Source organism: Ahaetulla prasina, chromosome 12 (assembly GCF_028640845.1).
Source record: "Ahaetulla prasina isolate Xishuangbanna chromosome 12, ASM2864084v1, whole genome shotgun sequence".
In the NCBI taxonomy this organism is placed as follows: Eukaryota; Metazoa; Chordata; class Lepidosauria; order Squamata; family Colubridae; genus Ahaetulla; species Ahaetulla prasina.
Window position 1 is genome coordinate 23630019 of NC_080550.1, and position 11388 is coordinate 23641406.

General features: G+C 41.3%; 1 protein-coding gene across 1 annotated transcript in view; it reads left to right on the forward strand.

The window, feature by feature from the left end:
* Positions 1-921, forward strand: part of AMFR (autocrine motility factor receptor) — a 47559-nt gene extending 46638 nt beyond the window's left edge. Inside the window, exon 15 of the mRNA XM_058155025.1 lies at positions 1-921. This exon is cut by the window's left edge and continues 850 nt beyond it. The gene's annotated coding sequence lies outside the window, so the exon portion shown is untranslated.
* The last annotated feature ends 10467 nt before the right edge of the window (positions 922-11388 follow it).

Here is an 11388-nt window from a genome sequence, read left to right on the forward strand (position 1 = left end):
GTATGCAGCATCATTTGGGGAAAGGTGACATTTCTACAGCTTGGGGCAGGGAAGCAGCATGTGTTAATCTGCAGGAGTTGCATGGAGCAAAAGTTTTGCTGCCGTTTCCAAGCGACTCGAAGCCAGATGTTAACACCCACCCACCCACCCACCCCCAGTTTCTCCCGTGGAAAGTTTTGGTCGTCTCTGGGTTGCTTTTCCCGAGAGGCTGGCGAGAAAATTCAGTTTTAACTGTGGCTAGCATTAGAAAACCCAGTCACAGGAAAGCTGTAAGTTGCTTTTTTAGTGCAGCATTTCCGTAAAGCAAGCAGGGCAAAGCAAAGAGAATTCAACTTGCTGCTGGCGTTCCTCCCTGCTGGCGTTCTGAAGACGGCATTTCCTTATGATAGACGGGGCAGCACGCAAAAATATATATTTTTTTAAGTGTACATTTTGCAATAACGTTAGCTTGATAAGATGTGCAGGTTTAAAAGACTTGAGGGCTATTTGATATGTAGTTAGGTATGTTCCAGCAGCTCTCAAATCCTTAAATTGCTAGTAACTGTCGGAAGCTTCCTAGGTTTTTGGCTCCGTAAATATGTTTACAACGCAAGGCAAGCAATTATTAAGTGTTTCAGGAGTATCCCCCGTATCCAGAAGGAGCCCAGTATTAATGGGGAAAAAAAACCAGAAACAAAAGAGAATTTCTTTCACTGCTAGGTTTTTAGGACGTTTAAAGGTGAATACCGTATAAGAAAACCGGACAGTGTTTAAGTGAAGATAATTTATTTCGATATACCCTTTGCAAAGCCTTGCTTTTCAATGCTTGTTTAAACTTTGGAGGGGAAAAAAAATACAGACTCTTGTGGTTCAATTTTGCTCAGAACTCAGCTCTTTGTTTTTATTGTTTTAAAAAAGGAAAATAAAAACTCTTGATCAGTGTTGGAAAGGTTTCAGTGGTTTTTTTTCAGTGTTCCTTTCCCTTCACCCCAGCTTCCTACCGGTAAGTTTCACCTCAGGAAATCTTCTGAGCTCTACAGGTGAGTGTGTGAACGTTCGGTTGCAAAGTTTGTACAACTTGTCCCTGCTGAGAGTTTAGTTCTTTACTGAAATAGCTACTTTGAAAGAAAAAAAATATATTCCAAAGTAGCTATTTAGGTCCGCTACCACTAGATGGCACCTTTATCCTTGGATCCTTCAACAGAATGACCTATTTGAGCAGAATAGGAGGATGAGTTTTTTTTTTTTTAAAAAAGGGCTTTTATATGTAATGGAGTGGCTGCGTTCATACAACCCGCTTTAACGGGGTCAAAGGTCCCAATAGCTGCTGCATTTGCATTAAGTCGATGTTAAACTTGGTTGATTTTGAATGAGTCCCATTAAGCAGGTTTAAATTCCATAAGCAGGCCCCTTTTTCCTCCTGTGATATTTCTGGCAAAGGTGTGGGAACTGAAAACACACAGATCTGCGTTGCTTCCCCACTTTTTGAAACCTCATTATGCAGGAAGGGAAATCTGCTTCTTGAACCCCGTTTTCAACAGCCCAAAGAGAAGCCTTATGGAAGACATAGTAGTCTCCCAATATGTTAGGGGCTGCCACAGAGGGGAGGGGGGGCGGTCAACCTATTTTCCAAAGCACCTGAAGGCGCGACAAGAAACAATGGATGGAAACTAATCAAGGAGAGAAGCAACCTGGAACTAAGAATAAATTTCCTGTCAGGGATCGGTGGATTCCATTTAAATCGGTGAACGACTTCCCTCCAGAAGTTGTGGGTGCTTCAACACTGGAAGTTTTTAAAGAAGAGATTGGACAGCCATTTGTGTGGGATGATATAGGATCTCCTGCTTGAGCAGGGGGGTGGACTTGAAGACCTTCAAAGTCCCTTCCAACTCTATTATTTTATGTTCTGGTCCCGCTTTAGGCACAAAGCCAACTGGGCGATGAATGAGGTTTTTTGTTTTTTTTTATTTATTTGCATTTATATCCCGCCCTTCTCCGAAGACTCAGGGCGGCTTACACTATGTCAAGCAGTAGTCTTCATCCATTTGTATATTATATACAAAGTCAACTTATTGCCCCCAACAATCTGGGTCCTCATTTTACCTACCTTATAAAGGATAGAAGGCTGAGTCAACCTTGGGCCTGGTGGGGCTTGAACCTGCAGTAATTGCAAGCAGCTGCTGTTAATAACAGACTGTCTTACCAGTCTGAGCCACAGAGGCCCTTTTTGATTAAAAGACCCCCAAGGTTTCTTCCAACGATACCATTCTTCGTTCTACATGTTCTATCTGCGTAGCCATAAAGTTTATGGAATGGCATCTGGGAATCCCACTTACCTGCGTGGGTAAAATCTGGCTTCAAAGACGTTTTCTCCCTCTCTTAACAATACTATAGTCTGAAATCTACCCCAGAATTAAAAGGACTGGGTAATGGTGGTGTTTACTAATTGAAAAGCTTTGAAAAAGAAGAGGGAGAACGAGTGGACCATGCAAAATGATAGGTAGCTCCATTACTCTGTTCTTCTGGCATTGGTTGACTTGTCTGTCCAGCTTTAAAATGTTCTTCACACCGCGATCTTTTAGCAATGGGGTTATTTTCCCTGCTCCGTCTCCTCACGTCTTGCTTGACACATGGAAAGGCACGCCGGTGCAGTAAGGAAAAAAGGACGCCTCGCCTTGGGCCACGCTCTGAAGATACGAGCTGAACTTGAGAGGTTCATTTTGTATACTTCCTCGTTCCTCTTCCCGCACTACTTCCTCAAAACCAGCCGTCCATGGCCCAAAAATCGCAGCCGTGACTTTGCTAAGAGGTCTTGGAAGGGGCACCGTTGTGCCCGGAGCAGGTGTCAGCAACATTCGCTGTCACCATTAGCTGAGGGCTCTGATCCAAGTTGAGTCTGGGTCATGAGCTCCTAGGACAACACAAGGCGAAATGTCCCTTCCCCTTTAGGGACCGGGATGCAAGTTTTCAGAGCCGGAAGGGGCTTCGGAGGGGTGGAGGATGGATCTGCTAGTCCAGCTTTGATTGACATCAGAGGTTCCTTGAACCTGGTAGGTGGTAGGGAGAGAAAGGCACCAGCCAGATAGGGGCCCAAGGGCTGAATGAGGAGATTTGGGGATTTTGAACATTCAAAAGGGATGAATTGAAGGGAAAGTTCACACGTAGACCCCCGCTCCTCAATGAGGGCCAAAGGAGTCCATTGCTGGTTTCTTAAAATTGCCATTTTAGTGAGCTCTTTGCAATTCTTATTTGACTTTATTTACCGTAATCCATCTGTATTTATCTCTGTTTTGTCGCTGTTTTTTCTTTCTGATCCCCATTTCATTTCTATTTATTTGATTTGATTTGATTATTTTATTTTATCATTCTTTTATTTATTCTTTTATTTTATTTATTTTATTTTAATTGTATTTTTTATTTTTTATTATATTTTATATTTTATAATATTTTATTTTTTCATTTATTTCATTTTATTTCCTTTACTGTATTTTATTATTTTTCGCATTTTGTGTTTTGTTATTACATTTCATTAAGTTTATTCCATTTTATTTTTTTATTTATTTATTTATTTATTTATTTATTTATTAAATTTGTATACCGCCCTTCTCCCGTAGGACTCAGGGCGGTTCACAGCCAAGTAAAAAATACACAATAAATACAATTAAAATACAATTTAAAAACCTTATTAAATTGGCCAGAATTAAAATTTAGAACTAAAACCCATAAAAAACCCATAAACTAAAAAACTAACCCAGTCCAGCGCAGATGAATAAATGAGTTTTAAGCTCGCGGCGAAAGGTTCGGAGGTCCGGAAGTTGACGAAGTCCTGGGGGGAGTTCGTTCCAGAGGGCGGGAGCCCCCACAGAGAAGGCCCTTCCCCTGGGTGTCGCCAGATTAGTATTATTAGTATTTTGTCATTTTTATAATTTTATTTATTTTTAAATTTTCTGCCCAGCCCTCTTAAAGACAGTTTCCCCTGTCTTAAATTCCCAAGGTTGCGAAATGCTGTAAAGGCCAAAATTGTGGGAACCTTTTGGGAAAAATGTCTTTTTGAGGCTTGATGGCTAATAACACCACTTTTTTGGGGGGAGTTTCAAGATAATCCTATTCCATTACTGGAGTGGCCTGGGAATAGCTTAGACATTAACCCAATTGAAAATCTATGGAGCTGACTAAAGAAACTTGTTAGCCAGAAGTGACCCAGCAATAAAACCCAGTTAATAGAAGCAATTGTTCAATCTTGGTTTCACATTATAACAGCTGCAGAACTAAAAGACTTCATTCACTCCATGGGAAGACGTTGTAAGGCCGTCATTTATGCTAAAGGTCACCCAACTAAGTATTAACTGACATTTTTGTATATCTCATTTTTTCTATGTGTTTCACTTTTCTTCTTTATGCTGTAACTGCTATTCTAATAGCAAATCCTTCATAAAAGTTACTGCATTACATTCTTGATTATATTATCTTTCCATTGATTTATAATTTTATGGTACTACTCCCCAAAAAAAGTGGGGTTATTAACTTGTTTTAGAAAATACACTTTTTTCAAAAGGTTTCCACAGTGTTGGCCACTACTGTACATTATGAATAATATCTTGAGCTTTGATCTCCATTCAGAACATTCAGGAAGTAAATAAAACAGAATAACAGACTTGGAATTGACCTTGGAGGTCTTCTAGTTCAACCCCCTGCTCAGACAGCAGACCCTGCCTCATTCCAGACAAGTGGCTGTCCAATGTCTTCTTAAAAGCCTCCAGTGAGGGAGGACCCACAACTAAAGGCAAGCCATTCCTTCGGCTGTTTATTGATCCATGGATTGCAATAAACTTTTAATATAGCTTGTTGCTCTTCGTCACAGAAGGTAAATCAATTCCTGTTTGCACAGCATGCCTTATTTGAGTTGTGGAGTGACCATTGCGTACATGATTAAATATTAAACCCAACTGATCGTTGAAACACTAAGCTACCAAACACACAAACCACACCCTACAGAATTTGGCATGCAAATGCAATAAATTGCTTCAGTCAACCTGCTGCATAGTTGACCTGAATTAAAAGTAGGTTAAATTACCTAACCTAGCATCCTATGTACTAGATCGCTTGCTTTACAGAACTGGGTCCTGTGTTCCAAATCTGATTAACATCAGAAGCCATTTGAAGTTTATGATTGGCATAATTGCCACAGGGAGAAGAGTGGGTTAATTTGTACTTGCGTGTTGCAACTCATCTAAGTGAGTTTCAAAACAAAAAACTATTTGGTTGCTAAAAGTCATTATTGCCTTGATGGCACATAACCATTTTTTAAAAAAAACAAATGTAGGTTAACTACTGCTGTATGTATCTGTTACATTTAATTCATTTTAATCTTTTCCTTTTAAACTGGTTTATTGCATTGTTAGACAGTTTTCAGGTGCGGTGGGTTGAATCCTAAACTAAATTAATTCTGGAAGCTTTCAAGAAGAGACTGGACTGCCATCTGTCAGAAATGGTGTAGAGTCTTCTGCTTGGACGGGGTGGGGGGTGGGGAGGGTTTGGATTAGATGAACTACAAGGCGCCTTCAAACTCTGTTAATCTGTTAATTAAGTATTTATTTATTTATTTATTTATTTATTTATTATTCGTACTTTTATACCGCCCTATCTCCCTAGGGACTCAGGGCGGTTTACAGCCACTTAAAAAACATATATATATACAAAATAAAACATTAATTTAAAAAACTTATTACATAGGCCGAATATTTAAAAAAGAGATATAAATAATAAAACCCCATTTAAAACCAAATTTAAAATTTAAACATTTAAAAAATTTAAAATTCTAGTCCTGTCCTGCGCAAATAAATAGATGTGTCTTAGGCTCGCGGCGGAAGATTTGAAGGTCAGGAAGTTGGCAAAGTCCTGGGGGAAGCTCGTTCCAGAGGGTGGGGCCCCCCACAGAAAAGGCCCTTCCCCTGGGTGTCGCCAGTCGGCACTGCCTGGCCGACGGCACCCTGAGGAGTCCCTCTCTGTGAGAGCGCACGGGTCGGTGAGAGGCATTCGGTGGCAGCAGATGGTCCCGTAAGTAGCCCGGCCCTATGCCATGGAGCGCTTTGAAGATCATTACCAAAACCTTGAAGCGCACCTGGAAGGCCACAGGTAGCCAGTGCAGTCTGCGCAGGAGAGGTGTTACGTGGGAGCCACGAGGGGCTCCCTCTATCACCCGCGCAGCCGCATTCTGAACTACCTGGAGTCTCTGGATGCTCCTCAAGGGGAGCCCCATGTAGAGACCATTGCAGTAATCCAGGCGAGATGTCACGAGAGCATGAGTGACCGTGCATAGGGCATCCCGGTCTAGAAAGGGGCGCAACTGGCGAACCAGGCGGACCTGGTGAAAAGCTCTCCTGGAGACGGCCGTCAGATGGTCTTCGAAAGACAGCCGACCATCCAGGAGGATGCCCAAGTTGCGCACCCTCTCCATTGGGGCCAATGACTCGCCCCCGTCTTGGAGGGATTGAGCTTGAGCCTGTTTCTCCCCATCCAGACCCGTACGGCTTCCAGACACCGGGACAACACCTCGATAGCTTCTTTGGGGTGGTCCGGTGTGGAAAAGTGCAGCTGAGTGTTGTCAGCGTACAGCGTAAAGTATTCATGTTAAAAATGTGTGGACAAAACCAATAAGCAGCAAGGTGTCTTATCTTATGCAATTATCTTTGAGTTTTATTTATCTTCTTAATCATCATCATTCTAGCCGTAGTCTATCCACTGCAGGATGAAGGCTCTTACACATGTTTCCAACCTATATAGTCCTGAGCGTCCTTTTACTTGGGCTCACAATACTTGCTGATGTGGTCAATCCATCTTGTTTTAAGTCTGTCTCGTAGATTTTTTTATCAAGTGGGATCCATTCTATAACTGCCTTGGTTCACCTGCCGTCAGCTCTTCTTGCTTCGTGACCAGCCCGTTTCCATTTCCATTTTTTTACTCTCTTGATGATCTCATATACTTTCGTTTGTTCTCTAATCCATGGGTAGATCTTTCTTCCTCGTCTTGTAATGCCGAGTATTATTATTTATCTTATTCAATTATATTTAGTGTGAATCTTCTTTTGTTATTTTTAAAGGAAAAGCTGTAGTAGAAGAATGTTCAAGATTAGGGAACTGGCAACTAAAGCACATGAAGAATGGTTGCTGGAATTGAGTATGTCTAGTTTAATTTAAAGAAAGAGAAGAAGTGACATGATAGCAGTGTTCCAGTATTTTAGGGGCTTAAAATATCTGTAGCAGAATGACTGATGTCGGGGCAATTGTAAACAACTTTAGGGAACGAAACTCCTTCACAAACATTTAGCTCAGTGAGAAGAAGACATCAACCACCCACAGGAACGAAACACCTACAGAAGACTTAGTTCAATTTCAAGCGACTCAACTAACTCCCCATAAAGAGTTGGCATGATGTAGGGAAGAGTTGACCAAGAAGAGGTAAACTCCAAATAAGGCTGGGTCTATTTGGAGCTAAGTTGAAACCCCTCTGGTTTAATTGTCTGGACCTCTGTTTAGAAATTCATCTGATTTTTGTTTCCTTGGATGCTGTTAAATGACTTGTGTCATAGCACCATTTAGGAACATACTTCCGACCAAACTGGAAAGGCCACAAAACAGCAGTCTCTACTATTTGATCTAATTTTCTACTCTGCATTGTCAAGCATTAAGATAAAGTGCCTCCACAATTTCTGCTGTACTATACTTGATTTGATTGACCTAACTCGGGATTTGATTGGTTACGCTCCATAGCAACCAATTTTGCAAAGAGTCCATCTCCTTCCTCCATGGCAACTACTGTGTGTACATTTGGTTATTCTCAGAATTCCAAATCTCCTCATTTGCTAAAAGAAATTTGAGAATTTCCGCAGCAACCCATGTGCAATTAAAAGTATGATCACTGATATAATCTACCTTTAGTACTCCTTTCAACCTTCATGATGGAGCAATATTAAATTTGTAATACCCCAGTTAATATCCTGAAGCAACTGGGAGATTGCAACTGGCTCAACAACTTCAATTTCCATGGTTTCCAGACCATACTTTTTTTTTTCTTTATTTGCATTTATATCCCGCCCTTCTCCGAAGACTCAGGGCGGCTTACACTATGTCAAGCAATAGTCTTCATCCATTTGTATATTATATACAAAGTCAACTTATTGCCCCCAACAATCTGGGTCCGCATTTTACCTGCCTTATAAAGGATGGAAGGCTGAGTCAACCTTGGGCCTGGTGGGACTTGAACCTGCTGTAATTGCAAGCAGCTGCTGTTAATAACAGACTGTCTTACCAGTCTGAGCCACCAGAGGCCCACCAGAGGCAGTCAATAATCTCTCAAGGCTGAACTAGATGTTAAGGTATGAAGTTCATGCTTGAATCAGAAAACTGTGTTCCTTAAACATTATAGATCTATTTTTTTTCAGATACTTGAAGAGCAATTCCATGAGGCAGAAGCTGCTGAAGTTGGATGAACAGTTTCTTTCTGTGTGTAAATATGCCTGAGGGTGGGAATCTGATCATAAAACCTATACAAGTAGTGGCCAAAATTGTGGAAACCTTTTGGGAAAAGTATGTTTTCTAAAACTAGCTAATAACACCACTTTTTTGGGGGAGTAGTACCATAAAATTATATATCAATGGAAAGATAATTTAATCAAGAATGTAATGCAATAACTTTTATGAAGGATTTGCTCTTAGAATAGCAGTTACAGTATAAAGAAGAAAAATGAAACACGTAGAAAAAATGAGCTATACAAAAATGATCACCATGTTAGTTAATCCTTAGTCGGGTAACATTTAGCACGAATTATGGCCTTACAATGTCTTCCCATGGAGTGAACCAAGTCTTTTAGTGCTGCAGCTGTTCTAATGTGAAACCAAGATTGAAAGATTGCTTCTATTAATTGGGTTTTATTGCTGGGTCGCTTCTGACTAACAAGTTTCTTTAGTCAGCTCCATAGATTTTCAGTTGGGTTAAGGTCTGGGCTATTCCCAGGCCACTCCAGCAGTGGAATAGGATTATCTTGAAACTCCCCCCAAAAAAGTGGTGTTATTAACCATCAAACCTCAAAAATACACTTTTACCAAAAGGTTTTCACAGTTTTGGCCACTACTGTAGGCTAAATAAGAGGATAAATAAATTTTGGGAGGCATGCTACATCAATCCAGTACAGCTAGTCCTTGACTTAGACCACAATGGAGCCCAAAATTGAGGATGCTAAGTGAAACATTTGTTGAGTGAGTTTTGCCCTATTTTACAACCTTTCTTGCCACAGTTGTTAAATCAATCACTGCAATTGTTAAGCAAGTCACTGCAGATGTGAGTAACATGTCTTAAGTGAAACAGTTAACAGTTAACTGAAAATGGCTTTTTCATTGGCTTCAATTGTCAAGAGGTCGCAAAAGGGGATCACACTGCAACCGTCATAAATAGGAGTCACTTGGCAAGCATCTGAATTTTGATCATGTGACCAGTTGGAGATACCGCAACAGTCATAAGTGTGAAAAAACCGGTCAAGTCACCTTTTTCAGTGCCATTATAACTTTGAATGGCCACTAAATGAACTGTCGTAAGTTGAGAACTACCTGTACTGAGAATTCAACACGAATATGATAGAACTGGATAGCGCTCTGTTTTTTTGTTTTGTTTTTTTTGCATTTATATCCCGCCCTTCTCCGAAGACTCAGGGCGGCTTACACTATGTCAAGCAATAGTCTTCATCCATTTGTATACTATATACAAAGTCAACTTATTGCCCCCCAACAATCTAGGTCCTCATTTTACCTACCTTATGAAGGATGGAAGGCTGGTGGGATTGGTGGGACTTGAACCTGCAATATTGCAAGCAGTTGCTGTTAATAATAGGCTGCATTAGCCTGTTGCGCCACCAGAGGCCCTTTTTTTTTGAATTTTGAATTTTGAATTTATCTAGTCCCTTTTTTAAAAAATTCAACTTTATGCTCACCATCTTTTTCTGGTCATGAATTCCACTACATAAAAGAAAGACTTTGGTTGCCTGTTGCATTTTCTGAGCTTGTCTGTTTCAAGTCTTGGGAAAGATTTCCTTGAAAGGTTGGTGACAATGAGAAGGTGGTTTCCCCATCAGGTATGTGGTGGAACCTCCAGCTAGACCGGATGGAGGGATTAAGAGGGAGCTGAGTTTAAGAGTCCTTACAGTGCAGAAAGCAACACAGGCATGTCCTCCCCCAGAATTCCTGAAGCCTTAGCTGACTGTTCCCAAGGTTCTGCAGTCAATCTGGTGAGATTCTAATAACATAGGTGACTAGCAATAAAGTTCCCGCTTAAGGCTATCCACAAATGGTTCTGGTCGCTTGTGCCTGAAAACAAGCCGTTTCACAAGAGAAGGTCCTCTCATAGCTAAATAGATAGGGCGCCATTTGTCTGAAATGGTGTAGAGTTTCCTGCCTGGGCAGGGGGTTGGACTAGAAGACCTCCAAGGTCCCTTCCAACTCTGTTATTGTTATGTTATGTTAAGCCAACCTATTTCCCTTGCCCCCAAATACACAAAACCAACAACAGTACATGGTATTGTTTAAATACATTGGTGAGGACTTCAGATCATAGGGTTGGCAGGGGTATTCTGGGAGTTGAAGTCCACCAGGCTTAAAGTTGCCAAGGTTGGGGACCCCTGTTCTAGTCCAACGGTCAGTTGCTCATCTTCGCTTTGATAGCCAGGGGGCAGGGGGTATTTGGGAGGGGAAGTGTGCCGGAGGTGTGAAGGAATGTTGTGGGGAATCAGGGAGTATGGACACTAACAGGAACCAGAGGTGCCAAACCAAGCCATCTGCTGAGCTTCAAGGACGCCAGACCTGGGAAAGGAATGTATACAGGCCCCTATGGCACTGAGTTCTCAAAACATGAGAATGAAACCTGATTGGGCTGGGCTCCCAGAGGGGGAGGATTTTGGACATTGGGGGTTTGCTTTCAATCTACGATTTTTGCATGGTTTTTCCTCCAAGCTTGCCTCGTCCGTGCTGCACTCAGCATCTCTAGTACAAATACCTTTTCTCTAAGTCCTATGGAGTCAAGGGTCTTTCTTTCCTAGGGAGTAGCTGTGGCTAGTCTGACACCAACCCTCCGCCCAAGCTGTTCCTCTCTTTAATTTGGTCTATTTAACGAGAGATTAAGGAAAGGTAAGAGGACTGTCAGACTGGCCCTAATGGGACATGTCTTCACACTCATGTCTTCTACAAATTAAAACCGCAATTAAACAACAACCAGAAGGTGAAAGAGGAAGACTCTTGGCGGTACAGACAAACATTCTCTTTATTAAGCTACACATGAATTTTTCCATTAGTCAGAGAAAGAAATTGGCAGTGTCACAGAAACTTCACCAATTGGTAATAGAAAGGCTTAGAAAGATCTGGCATT